Source organism: Nelumbo lutea, chromosome 2, assembly GCF_056320005.1.
Source record: "Nelumbo lutea isolate HS-2025 chromosome 2, American lotus-T2T, whole genome shotgun sequence".
NCBI classification, from domain to species: domain Eukaryota; kingdom Viridiplantae; phylum Streptophyta; class Magnoliopsida; order Proteales; family Nelumbonaceae; genus Nelumbo; species Nelumbo lutea.
Genome location: NC_142685.1, coordinates 23,050,282 through 23,065,635, shown reverse-complemented (window position 1 = coordinate 23,065,635; position 15,354 = coordinate 23,050,282). Strand labels below are relative to the sequence as shown.

Below are 15,354 nucleotides of genomic sequence, written 5' to 3'. Positions count from 1 at the left end.
GATATAGATTGGGGGGGGGGGGGGGGGGGGGAGAGATTTTAGGAATTGATTGGGGAGCAGGGTAACATGATAAGTTACTAATACCTTAGGAGATAGATTTTAGGAATATTTTTAGGTTGTTAGGTTGGAAATGGTGGCATGGCTTAATGGGAGTGGTGGAAAGGGGATTGACACTCTTCCTTGTCCCTCGCCCCCATAGCCAAGACACTCTACCCCATCCTTGCCCCATCCCCAATGGTGGGGCAGGTTTGAGGCAAGGCACCCATTCCCTATTGGGGATGGGGAATCCCCAAATTTTCCCACCCCGAGGCAATCACCTTTAAATAGTCTAATTTATGAATATTTTACAAATAAGATTATAGAAAATTTGGGGTACTTTATAAATGGAATTGTGGGATCCTACGATTATAAGAATATGAGGAAAACTTAGAGATATTTTAAAAATCAATATTAAATCTATTGATATTTTAGAAATTTACCATTGGGTTTGGGGAATTATATGCAAACCTCGTCCCTGATTTGGAGCAAAAATATTTTCCCCATCCCCACCGTCTCTTACCCACCCCTATTTAAAATTAAAAAATACTTGCCCCATTCGGGATGGGGTAGGGTAGAACCCTAGTTTTACAGGGAAAATTACCATCCATACAATTCTAATAGTTTTCTATAAATAATTAACTAACAATAAATTATAATATTTTATGATAATTTTCAAAAATTATTGAATTTTTTGTTGATTAGCAAAACTATATAGTAAATTAGTTATTTACAATAACAATAAATTAATGTGAATAAATTTAAATTATTTACTTTTTAATCCTAAATTATTTACTATTAATCAAAGTGATGTAATTATAGCAAATTAATGTAATTATGGTAAATTACATTAATTTAAATTAAAATCAAAACATTTGTTGTTAATTAATGTAAACCAAGTATGGTTGAAGTCAACCAAGTGTTCTAGACCGGTGTGGATAGATTTAATAATTTTCCTAAATTATTTCAAAATTATCTATTAAAATAATAAGAATTGATTGTTATTTAAATAAATATGAAACAATTTCTGATAGGTTAATTTCCTAATTTAATTTTCCTAAAATTTTTAATAACTATTTAGTTCAATAATAATAATACTAATGGACTATTATTTAAATAGTTTGGAGAAAATTTTTATGTAAGATAATTTACTAATTTTTAATTATTACTTATTTAAAAAATGGATTATTAGCTAAAGTGATTCCCTGAATTATTTGATAATTGTTAAATATAATTACTGATTTTATAAAAATTAGTAAATTATGCCAATTAGTGATGTCTTTTATGAATAAATAGTTGTTGCAAAAATTTATTAAATTACAATGATTAATGTAAATTACGCTAAACATTAAAAATTAAAGCATTTATTAATTAACCAACGGTTAATTTTCACTAGTGGTTGATCTGATTCAAGTGACCAACTCCTTAACCAGATCAGATTTATTTGTCTAGCCAAACAAAGTAGTCAAGAAATTTTCTCATTTTTTAAAAATTTTTGGTTTTTTTATTCCATGTCATTTTTGAAACAACCAATGAGATGCGGTTTCCCAATAACCCAAATAATCTCTTCTCCTAAATTACCTCCCCCACTATCCCTCACTTTCTCCAAAATTATCTCGAATTACTATTTATCTTCTAAATTATTTCTAATTTCTATTTATCTCCAAAATTATCTCTAAGTTTGTAGGGAGTTTCTCTCCGAAATTGTCTCTAATTCCTATTTATCCTTTCCCATACTTTTTATCTATATCTATATAAATAACTTTTGGATTAAAAAAATTTAAGAATTATTTGAATATTCTAACAAAATTATATAATAACTTTAAAATGTTTATTAAAAATACAAAAAGTAATCTTATATTTTTACAAAATATATCATGAAGTTATGTACTAATAATTCAAATATTTAATAACATGTAATAGCTTTAAATAAATAAAATTAAAATAACAAAAATAAATAAATAATTTATAGATTATTTAAATATTTATCATAACTAGATTATAAATAGTTAAAATAACAAAATTATGTAATAGATTAAAAAAAACTTCAAAGTAGAAAAATATTTATAACATAATATTGAAATTAATAATAATTTAGTATATTACAATATTAATAATGAAATTATGTAATAATAGTATAAATTGTGATTTTATGGATAATTAAATTCAATAAATAAATAATGTTTTAAATTTTAAATATTTTACATAATATTTAAGTATTTAAATAACTAATTGTTTTAAATGACAAAATATTTAACATAACTAGATTTTAAATAGTTAAAATAAAGAAATTATGTAATAAATTTTAAAAAATTCTAAAAAGTAGAAAAACAATTATAACATAATATTGAAATTAATATTTTTACATAATATTGTAAATAATTAATTTCATGTATATCAAGTAATAATTTGAGAAAATAACTTTCAAAAAAATTAATATTTATTAATAATAAATTTAAACTCTTAATCTGTATTTCTTATATAATAATATATGCTAAAATTAATATTTATTGTATTTCAGTAATTATTTATTGTTTTTTGTGGTAAATGTATTTTCAGTAATCATGTATAAATTTATTTTGTTATGTTATATAACAGAAAACTTTCAATAATTATTGGAGATTAAATTACTATTATTGAAAATTTAAACTTAATTTATTGTACTTATTGTATTTTTGTTACAAGTTATCGATTAATATTAGAGATTAAACTATTATTTGAAATTATACTATTTATTGACTAAATATATTTTTAGTACTTATTAAACTTATTGGAGATTAAACTTTGTACGGTTTTGGACTGGCACGACACGACACGGCAGTCCATGGGTCATGCCAGGCCTGGCACCATAGTCTGTGCTATGCTAGGCCAAGGGTTTTAAGTCCACAGGCTGACACGGCATGACATGATCAAGTAGGCCATTCCGTCTGTGGCCCGCGGCCCGGCCAGGCCCATATGTACTATTTATTTATATACATAATATTTATATATTTTATATTTATATATATTATATAAATTATAATTATATAATAATATATAGTATATAATATATTAATAAAATAAACAATTTTTTTTTCAATTTTATTATACTAATTTATTTTATTATTGTATATATAAGCAATTGTATACATCAAAATTCATATAAAATTAAAATTCTAATTTTTTTCAAAATTTTAAATAAATATACAGAAATAGCTTTGGCCCAGTCCATGGCCCTACTTGGGCCAAGGCTTGCCCCATGGGTCAGTCCAGCCCACGACACGGCATGACACAGGTCCACGCAGGCCTGGACCGTGGGCCATGCCGGGCCGACCCCCAAAATTTTCACCAAGGAGAACGGCATGACCGCACTTTTTCGCTAGCCACCTGGCCCACTTTACACCTCTAGATATACCCCGATACGTTAGAAGGGATGTGTTGACACTTTGAACTTCACTCGTTATATTAATTTTGATGTTTCTCTTTCAAAGTTTGAATTTGAATTTATTTATAATTGTTCATTATTAAAAGGATTCTTTAAAAATAAGTGTATTGGCATCTAAAAAATACGATACGGTATACCTAATATAAGACAATACCCATATGGAAATTTTGAACCTTGAGCAGTATAAACCAACTTCAGTCTTTATGGGGTGTTCTGTGTTCACCAGAATGAAATTTGCTGATGTGAGGAACTGCTTTTTTCCAAATCATTCATGTATTAAGCGGTAGGATGACAAATAGACCAAATTAAATATAATTTAATTTCAGAAATTTAAAAATAAAAATCTATAGTAAGACCCTCGCTGGCCGGTGGCCGGGATACAACCTGGGTCGAGCGGAAGTTAGGTCGGGTAGGTTAGATATTGGATCGGAGTTGGTTAGGGTTAGTGAGTGTGAACCCAAATTAAAATTGAGTGGAAGATAGAACATGGGATTAGGATTTAGGGTTAATACTTCATGCAAGGAATCCAATGTGTTGCACTAATATGTACATATGAACCTATAACATTCCAAAATGTCTGTCTACGAGTAGGATTCTATCAACAGGTTGCGTTCGGTATGATAGGGGTGTTAATTGGATTGGATTTGGTCCAATCCGATCCAGTTTAATGTGAATTCATTATAAATGGATCAGATCTAACTCAATTCAATGAATATTTTGGATCATTTTGAATTGGTCTAATTTAATGTATGAACCGTTTAATTTGTTCATTTTTTTAATTAAAATTAATTCTAATCCAAACCTAGTTCATTGACACCTATATTCTTATCTTTTCAATGGACCAAATGTTGGTTCAATTCAACTCAATCCAATATAAATTCATTACGGATGGGCCAGGTCCAATTCGATCCAATAAATACTTTGGATCATTAAGCCTAGATTGATCCAATTCAATATATTTTGTTGGTCCATCTAATCCTTCCAAATTGATTTTTGGAACCCTATGTGGTATAATTTCAATCCAATACCAATCTACTCAGTTCAGTCTTTTAATTGTATTTTTTTATAACATATTTGGAAAATTTAACTGAAATTTGGGTTATAATGTGTCACTTTCTCTATGTTGAAAGAAAATTCAAACAAACTTGAAAAGACATCCCAAAGTTTGAGGTTATGATGTTAGAAGCAGACCTGGCCATCAGATGGGGTTGGATTCAGATTAGATCCCAAACATGAAAAGACGTCCCTAACTTTAAAATATTCATGTTAGACTTGACTCATGTGTTAATGGTTCAACTGTCCGAATCAATTGATCTTTGATCAAGTTAATGATGGGGATGTCAATTGGATCAGATTGGATTGGCCCATTTTGAATCAGGTCCAATCCAATCCGATGAATAATTTGGATCATTTTGAACCAATCCAACTCAATATCTAGACCATTTAATATATTCAAATCGATTTTAATTTAGATTGGTTCCAATCCAAACTTGATCTATTGATATGTATATTCTTCTATCAATGGACCAGATATTGATTCATTTTCAATCCAATATAAATCTATGGACCAGGTCCAATAAATACATTGGACCATTAAATCTGAACTGATCCAATTCGCTATGTCTTATTGATCCATCCAATCTGTTCAAATTGGCCTTGATTTGAACGAAATTCAACCCAAAACCAATCTATTGACACCTCTATTACTGAAAACAAGGTCGATCTGGGTGCATCCATCCAAGGCACAAAATCTACATTGGTGATGAGGACACCATAACCTGCATGCTTACCATGTGAGAAGGCACTAGTATTACCTCTCGTACAGACAAAGCCTGAATGATTCGTTGTATGTTCTTGTACAACGGCCAAATTCCTTTCCCCTTTGTGGGCATCTTGGCCCACTCCATAAACTAGCACGTTATCTGCCCAACCCACGAGAAATACAGGCCTAGCGTCCAAACAAATCAGGACCCACTGAAGATTAACTGGCCCATAACCAGCAATAACTAACAAGTCTCATTCAAACCTTTTTCTCCTTACATGAAAAGCTCAAATCCCCCACACTCTGAAACCGCTCCGTCTCTGCACGTCGCGACTTGCAGATCTCTTGCAAATCGCACAACCGTTTCCTCTCTTTATTTATAGAGAGTTTTTATTGGATTTTAATATCATAAAAGATTAAATTCATTGGATTTGATTGGTCAATTACATGAAAAATTACATCTCCACAATTGAAAATTTATTTTTTCTCTTACAAAATTCAGTTTTGAATTTGTCTGAAAAAATATAAACTTTATTTTTATTATTTTAATAGGAGCTGATTTATACTCATAAATAGTAGAGGAGAGTATGAGAGTTTGATACTGTACAACACGCGCGTATGCGTGTGTATAGCGTAGTGAGGCGCTTTAAAGGCGCAATGAGATGCAATGCTAACCGTTAATCACCATTGATGAGATAAACGGTCACAATTCGATCGAGTATGATTAAGATGCACATAAACTATTTAAGGAGCATGAATCACACTTCAAAAACACACATTTTCGAAATCCATTTTGATTCTTCAACTTTATTGGTTGCAGATTCTCGCCCAAGGCTTTAGGAACGGATTTCGAAATCTATTTTGATTATTCAACTTTATTGATTGCAGATTCTCACCCAAGACTTTAGGAACGGATTTAACTGTAACCTAACAACAAACTCACTGAAACTGAGTGGGGGCAAATAGCGTTCTAAAAACAATATCTTTAAATATGCCTCAAATCTTCTCCTCCAAAATTAAGCGACCCCATTTTCCTATAGTTTCTCTCTTGTGTCTTTGAGGCTCTATAAATCTCTCTATTGGAGTGATTCCCTTTGGAAAGTCCCTCATTTTTCTTTATTTTCTCCTCTTTATTTTTTTTTATTTTTATTATTCTATTTGCAAGCATTTTGACAAAGGGGTTAGTTGCTCTTGAATCCTATATTGGGCTTTTGATACCGGTGGGAGTTGCTCTACATTCTCTCTGGCAGAAACAATTCCATTTGTAGTTCTCCGGCGAATGACATTTTGGAAAACTATGGATTGTAATGTTTGGCACTCTGTCCTCTTCTATGAATCTATCCCATCTATGCTATTACCGGTTCTTTGCAATCTTCTGTCTTTTCTATCACAGTTTGTGTTTGTGGATTGGAGTTGTGCTTTTTGGTGATTTTTTCAACTTTGTGTGATTGCAAAAATTCATTTATTCTCCTACATCCATTATTTATATATTTTGTTCTTTTAAAAAATTATATTTGAGTTCTGACTGGCAATTCTATGTACTTGAATCAAGCTCAAGTCTTTGGATAACCCCACAGACTAAATTGATAATTAATATTGATCAGATCAGAGATGAAACGCCCAGGCAAATATCAACGGTTACATTTGAATCGAAAACAAAAAACCGGGACCCACTCTGTATACCAATAAAAAATCACCACCGCCCATCTCAAAGATGACAACAACTCATCAAAATCATAAAACAAGAGAACAACAAAAGAAGCTTATCTGAGGGCAGGGATGTTAGTAACGTGGGTCGTCAGCGTCTCTACCAGAAACATCGCAGGAGATTGATGAGGAAATGAAAGAGATGGCTGTCTTGATCAAGCAAGTCGGGTCGGACCAACCGTTCCAGATTCAGGTTCCGGGGGAGGACTTCACTGTAGTAGAGTATGGTAGTGACGGACACCACCGGCCGATCCACCAGTGATGAAACCAGCCGAACCAATGGCCGGAAAAACAGGGGCATCAGAAACTGCAACAGAACACATCAATACGCATAAACCCATCAACAAACTTGTATTTAGAGAGAGAGAGTCAGAGAGAGAGAGTACCATGACTCTGAACTTCGAAGAGAGAGAGAGAGAGAGTGTGAAAAGTTGCTCAAGGGAGAGGGAGAGGGGGAGAGAGAGCGATGGACGTAATTGGTTGCGACGATTTTCTGAACTGTCAAGTTTCAACGTTTCAGACTCCCCCTCTATCGCTCTTATCTGTCAATCAATTTATCAACTATATATATGTCTATTTCAAACCTGTCACGACGGGTGATTATATAGACAAGATGCGCCTCGTTTGGGTTGAACATTGGGCCTATCGACAGACACTCCCATGTCCACAGTTTTAGCTCTTCTCTTACAGAACACAGGAAGAAGCAATTCGACTTTGGCCATCTACAGCATGTTTTCTTAAAATGACAAACCTTTTAACTACAACTCACTGTAACTGTAAAGGGGATTGCCCAAATCAAATATCCTTTTCGTTTTTCACTTTTTGGAAGAAAATTCAGATGATACTACAAGTGGATAATGTAGAGGTGGTGGTTTTGATTTTGCATTGATCCATAGAATTCTGGCTCCTCCTAAGGCCAAGACTTTCACAGCCCGAGAAAGCTTTTCTTTGTTAGATGTTTCAGAGCTTCTTTTGCAGATTTAATTATATTTGTTTAGGTCATTTGGCACTCAAACTGTGGGAAAAGCTGCCAACTGGAAGGTAATAACGCACTTTGGTTGGAGAACGGAGATCCCTGCAATGGATTCAGCTTTCGTACATTGCCGTCTGAATCCTGCTGAGTTACACTCGGCCTTGGGAGTTGGGACTTGGGACAATACAGGTTGATTACCCAAATACGAGGCCCATTGTTTTTTTTTTTTATTTAATATTGGATAAATGGCCCGCAGTTTTTTCAGGCCTTAAATTAATTAATAGGTCCAAATCCCAACCGTCCAAGACATCCCGTTATTTGTGGAACCTGAGGCTAAATTTGGCAGTTGGGTCTGAGACAAGGGATGACCATGACCTTCAGTTGGAAGTTGGGAAGTTGGAACCCTGACCCATTGATTTAATAAGTTGAATAATTGGAAAGCTCAAAGCTATGTGCTTGTATCAACGTCGGAAGTTAATTAGTTCTTATTCAATCTATTCTATTCTGCAGGGAGTACCAAATTGCAGTTTGTTCTGTAGTCCAATTTACTAAAATAATCTTTTGGCGTTTTTGTTTTGCTTTTTAATTTTTCATCTCTTTGAAAAAATTAAAAACCTTTACAAATCCAAAATACCTTATAAAGAATGGGTGTTTTCCTATGAGGATTCAAACCCTTTTTCCCTTGTTTGAAAAGCTCTGGACTGATTCTAAATTAGGTTAACTTACAGTCAAGAATGTGTATAACTCAATTTGGTGGGTTAGAAGGATCTCTAAATTTTAGTTGAAAGGGTATGGAAACTGAAAATCCTTCAATATATAAATCGTTTCTTTATGGAAAGTTAATAGAGGGGTACTCCTTTCAAGATTCAAACCGTTTTGATGGAGAGTGTGTGTATGTAGAGGCATATTCCTTGTAAAGCCGTGCTTTTCATGGTGATGAAGCCAAAAGCCGGTAAAAGAAGATATTTTGAACCGAAAACAAACAAAAACCCAAACAGCTCAAATTGAGCTTTTTAACTTTTCTACATTTAAAAGAAGATATTATGAACCGAAAAAAGCTGGTGTCCACCCAAACACAAAAAAGTCAAAAAGTCCATTTAAAAAAATGGCTTTTTAGAAACCCTTTTAGGCCAAAATGCACTCCACATGCATATCTCAGTGAGAGATGGAACATCTCCTGTACTTGTCATAGAGAGATGTTATTAATACACAGTTCGGATGTGCCATGGGACACCCATGTGAACTTGCCTAACTGCAATTTGCGTTGGGTTAGCCCGAATCCAACCTAAAAGATGAGTTGGGTTAGGTTTAAAATTTATGAATCTGACTTAAATATTATATAAACAAATTTATTTATATGTGCAAATACATGTGTATGTATGCATATATACATACCAATGCATTTATTTATGTCAACAAATTTCAGTTTAAAGGAAAGCATGCTAATCATTCCTCTTATTTCTATATCAAAAATGGATATCTGCCTTGGGTTTTATGCAGGTCATAAAAGTGAAATCTAAATATCATATATAATATTTGCACATGTACATAATATGTACACTTACACTAGTATTGATAATGGGTAATTTGGTCTTTCAATGATATCAAGACACGTGACATTGCAAAATAACAGAGCGGCACTTCAGCACCACATAAGCAAACCCCAGTAGCACTTTGGACACTTCACAATTGCATCAATGACCTCAGCACCTGGATTGTATAGAGTCCACCTCCAGGCATGAAACCACCTCCGAACCAGACAAACCAGAGATCTCGGATGCGTTTCATGAGGCTCATGGCAGCTTGCCTATATAAGGGCCTCACCTCCAACCTCATAAGGTACGTGTGATTTAACACTCAATCTTTTTATCTTTCTCTCGCATTCTAACTTTCTGAGAACTCCAGTTTGCTAACTTAAGCATCAGAGTGCCCACATCGGGTAAAGCAGCCCAAGTATTCTAATTTTTTCTCTCTTTCTTTACAACATGACCAAGTGACCTACCTAATCCGACGTCCGAGCTATCCGCCAACAGGGAGCGTCAGATCACGTACCATCAGGCATATGATAATATTAAAAATTAATTGACCTCAATCCTTGAGTTTAAGAAATAAGAACACTTAGCAAGAGAAAATAGAGAAATTGGACCAACTTGGACCCAACTTTGGATTGGATTAGGGATTCAACAACTTAGGTTGGGTTAGGATTGACTTGAACCCAATCTAACCCAACCCTTACTTGCACTCTTACTTGTTACTTGCACGAGTATCTTGTTATATAGGGGTTAGGGGTGCTCATGGTTCGGTTAACCGAACCGTGGGGCATTTTTTGGAACAGAATCGGTACTACCGGTTTTTGGAAAACCAGTAACTGGAAGTGAACTAAAGCCAGTCGGTTAACCAGTTGACCGGTTCGATTAACCGTCAGCTCAGCTTGTCATTTATTTGGTTTTTTAGCTTTTACAATATATTATAAAAAGTATATATAAATATATAATAAAAAATAAAAAATATATAAAATATTCCATTTTAAATAATATATAATATATTATAAATATATATTTATATATAAAATGCATATTTATTAATTTAAAATATATAAAAATATAAAAAATATATATAATATACATATATATATATATATATATATATATATATATATATAATATTTTTAAATATATGTATACTGCTTAATTCGGTTAATCATCGATTTTCTATATTAGTTAACCAAAACCAAACCGATACCTTCGGTTTTTTAAAAACACCAAACCGACCATTTTGTTTAATGAATTTTTCAGTTTGATTTCGTTTGATTCGTTTTTTCGATTTTTTTTTTACTCACCCTAATAGAGATTTAGTTAAGGGTTAATTATCTATACATACCCTATATATTTGAGAAACTACTAATATATACCCGGAGATTTCAAAACCAACTTAAACATGACTTGTTGACCTTTCAAAGGTTAAATCCAATAACAAATAAAACGTAAAAGACAAAAATGACATTAATTCTACATTAAAATTTCAAAACATGCAATTTTCTTTCTTTTTTTTCTCTTTCCTTTCTTTCTCCCTTCCTTTCTTCAATGTTACAACAGCACTATACCTAGTCTGGCCGCTGGTGATATTTTTTTCAGAGAATTACGAACACGCCAATGCAAATTTCTGATTTTTACTACTGAGCTATAAACATTCAAAAGCTCAAAAAACCCACATTCTATGCATCCATACCTTCCCATGAATTGGCATCAATTCCAAGTTGACACTTACCCCAAATGTACTTTGAGCCTACAAATTCTGAAGTAGATCCAGAATTTGGTGTGAAGCGCCCACTGTCTGAGAAGTAGATCCAGTCTCCTTAACCTTTTCTTTTCCCCTAAAGTACTGGTTGTGGGATTTGATTCGACATCAATGCTAGAACAAACCAACTAACACACCAACGAACCAGCCCTCGGTTGGTGTGTCCACTGGTGACATGTGTTTCCAAAAAATCCCCAAATGCACAACCGAAGTTCACAAGATTAAAGTTGTGCCGTGTAATTCTAGATGTACTCGACCTGGACTGATTGAACAGAAACACATGACTGAAAAATCCCCAAATGTCTGAAACACCACTATTGGTTGGTTTGTCTACCAGTGACATGTTCATTGGAAAGACACATGTGTGTCTGAAAAATCCCCAAAAAAAAATTTATAACTCAGACCCCCAAATTAGTGGCTCCTCCATTGGGGTGCAAATAGATCAGATCATGTATTTGGTCGAATTTGGATCATCCCTGGTTGGATCTTTGGATCAGATCGGATCACCCCACTATCCGATCTAATGTGTTATATATTTATAAATATATATAATATATATTTGTTATCTATTTATTTATTTATAAATATATTATTTATATTGTATTTTTTATAAATTTATTATATTATTTATTTCTTATAAAAACATGTATATATGATAAAAATAATTAAAAAAGACTTGTATTTTTGTTTTTTATTTAAATAGGTAAATTTTATTTTTTCTTTTAATAATTTATTAATTTTTAAAGAAAACAAGTCGTATCAAATCAAATATGAAGATCCAATAGGATTCGAATTCAGATCAAGTCCTATTAGATCTGACATGAATAATGTTGGACCGGATTCGAATATACCCTTATTCAAATCTGATCCTATACGTTTGCATCCCTATTCCTCCAAAACCCAATTTTCAAAACAATCATAAAACTTTTGGCGTGGTCACTAAGGTTGTGATTGGTTTGAAGGAAAAGGTAGGGAAGTCCATACAAGGTTTGTAAAGATTTTCCTACCTTTCCGTTCCTTTCCTTTCCTACTTTTTCCTTCAAACCAAACACAGTGTAAGATAAAGAATTTGACTTGGGGAATAAGCAAAAAAGCTGGAAGATATGAAAATGGGAGAAGATTGAAAAGGTTTCAAGTGTTTGATGACATGACAAAATATGGTTATCCAGCCCGGCTTCTCACGTTCTCATACTTAAAAACCAGTCATATTATCTTCTTGTTTAATTAGAGAAGGATTTTAATTGGAAATTAAAAAAAAAAATTGATGAAAAACAACCGATTCAGTTGTTATGTTCATGGTTTTAGACGAAAAAAACGGTTTTTTGAAACATTCCTTAGGCTCCCAAAATTGATATTATAAAAGCATTTGGAGTAAGCTATTAATGATTCTAAATGGTTCATGGTTCTTTGACCAGATGTCTTATTTTTGTTATGTGGGGCCGGTCAACAAAGCACATATAAGTTATTCTTAAATGTTATATATATATATATATATATATATATATATATATATATATATATATATATATATATATATATATCTTTTAGTTAATGAATCTTTTTGTGCTTTGCATAGTGATCAATTTGAAGGTAGTATCCACCAATTTTGATATCTATTTTGATATGTTTGCTCTCCCTGGGATTCAGAGTTGAATTTGTTGGGGTTTCTGTTAATAAGTTAATTATGTTACATTTTGACAAGTTTCAAGACAAAATATGACTTTTGAATTGGGCACCTGAGAGTTTTTATTATATATATAGGGAAAGTGAAATAGGATTCAACCCCATATAGTCGGGTTAAAGCTTTGATTAAAAGAACTCTAAGATGGATCTATTATTGATCTATTAAACACATAAATCTAACAATAATTTATCTATCAAACTCATTGATCTAAAAATAATTTAATCTATTATGTAATGAATTTTTAATATTAAAGTGTGCAAATCTCATGTGTTTATACCATATTTATAATTTTATACTATATGCACTCGTGGGATTTATAAGAATTTCCATATTATCCAAACCTACACCATACCCATCTACATTTCAGTACCATCTGTAGAGCTGCTTCTCTTAGGTTCCTTGAGGATGAAGAGTACTATCCAACCAAAAGGTGATCACTCACACTTGATGTCTCTTTATCTTGGGTGAGCAACAAGTCTTACTCTGCTTGTTTATATCTTTTAATTCAACTCACTACTTGAATTGAGAAGAATACCTTTGGATAAATCTAATGAAGCTAAGGGGCTCAAGAAGGCTGAGGAGGTCATGACTGAAAGTTTATACAGTTTTACATACAAATAATTTTCACCCGCAAACAAGCTTGGAGAGGGTGGGATTGGTCCTGTTTACAGGGTAAAACCTTTTGGAGTCAGTTATTAGCACCAATGTTTTAAAAATTAGCCCAGAGGTTGAACTGTTTTTGCCTCCAGGTCGCAGGTCACCAGTTTGACCAGTCGGGTCGAACGGTTCAGACCATGCCACATCATCACCTATATATTAAGTATATATGTATTTATATACATACATACATACATACATACATGCATATATATATATATATGTGTGTGTGTGTGTGTGTGTGTACAAATATATATTTTAGTAATAAATATGTTATATGTACTTTTTATATTTAATATATGTTTTTAATTCATTTTTATTTATAAAAGTACTAAAAATTATAATTTGAGGCCAAAAAAGATTTTTTTTAACGAAGATAGTGGGGCAAGGTGCCTATGGCTCCTTAGGATGCATAGATCCTGAAAAGTTACCAAAAAAAAAAATATTCACCCCAATCGGACATCAGAGTGCAAAGTTATGGCCTTCGAAAGTTTTGTATGCATTGAGTGTGCAACCTGCGACCTAGTCACCAGGTCGAACAGGTCAACGGTTGAAACAGTTGGGTTGAACGGTTCTTAAGCAAGTCAATAGTTTTTTACCGTCTGATGGGTCTTGGTTCAACCAGACCTGAAATCTTAGCTGAGTGACAGTTCGAATGGTTGGTCTGGCCGAGTCAACAACGGTTGAAAATATTGAGTAGCACACATCTACTGCAAACCATCTGTCACACAAATTATTGTGACTGCCAAATAAAAAACCAACACAATCCCATTTTGTTTTAAACTCATTAATTCAAAACATGGGATGATCTGCTTTTTGGTGGTGATCTCTGATAACGGCAAGCAGTTCGAAGACATCAAATTCCAAGAGTGGTGCCAAGGTATGGGGATCTGGCAAAACTTCACATCGGTCACGCACCCACAAGCAAACGGTCAAGCAGAAGTCACGAACAGAGCTATCCTCTACGGACTAAAAGTCAAGCTAGACCGAGCTAAAGGGTTATGGGCAGACGAGCTGCCCAGCGTCCTATGGGCATACCGAACTACAGAGAAGACCGCCACAAGAGAAACTCCCTTCAACCTCACCTATGGCACGGAGGCAATCATCCCAACCGAAATCGAAGTCCCCTCACTTTGGCTAGAAGCATACAACGACAATGCTAATAACGATGAGCTACGTACCAACCTCGTCTTGCTTGATGAGGTGAGGGACCCCGCATACATCAGAACCGCAACATACAAGCAAAGAGTAGCTCGGTACTACAACACAAGAGTTAAGAAACGAAACCTTCGCGTTGGTGACCTAGTTCTCCGCAAAGTCATGGTACCTGAACCCGACGTTGGCAAACTCGGGCCAAACTGGGAAGGACCCTATCGAGTGATGAGAGTACTTGGGGGAGCATACGAGCTCGAGACCCTGGAAGGTAAACAGATACCTTGGGCATGGAACATCGTCAACTTAAGACGCTTTTACCTATAACTAAGCAGGCCATGAGCCGCTACCAGAGCCTAAGGGCCAGAATGCCGAACTAGCAAAGACCTCGACACCCTAAGGCCCGAAATGTCAAGCTAACAAGGACCTCGACACCAAAAGGGGTAGAGTACCGAGCTAAAGATGACCTCGGCACCTCATCAACAAAAGCAATCTACGCAAGTATGGAGCCTGAGGTGCATAGCCCAAGGCCCAATCCAGCCTATGTTAACTAACCCAGGTGGAGAACAAATCGGGCACATAGCCTTACTATGATAGCTCGCCTCAGGACTTAAGTCTAGCAGCTCAGGTGTATAGTCACTTCGACAAAAGGATAATATTTG

At 33.9% G+C, this 15,354-nt stretch overlaps 1 long non-coding RNA gene across 1 annotated transcript; it reads right to left on the bottom strand.

Annotated features, from left to right (window-relative positions):
• Positions 1 to 6,782: 6,782 nt before the first annotated feature.
• LOC148869185 (uncharacterized) lies at positions 6,783 to 8,058 on the bottom strand. The gene is made up of 2 exons (XR_016106455.1): positions 7,316 to 8,058; positions 6,783 to 7,236 (listed from the first exon to the last, which is right to left on the bottom strand). It is a non-coding gene; the product is annotated as an uncharacterized LOC148869185 (long non-coding RNA).
• Positions 8,059 to 15,354: the final 7,296 nt, after the last annotated feature.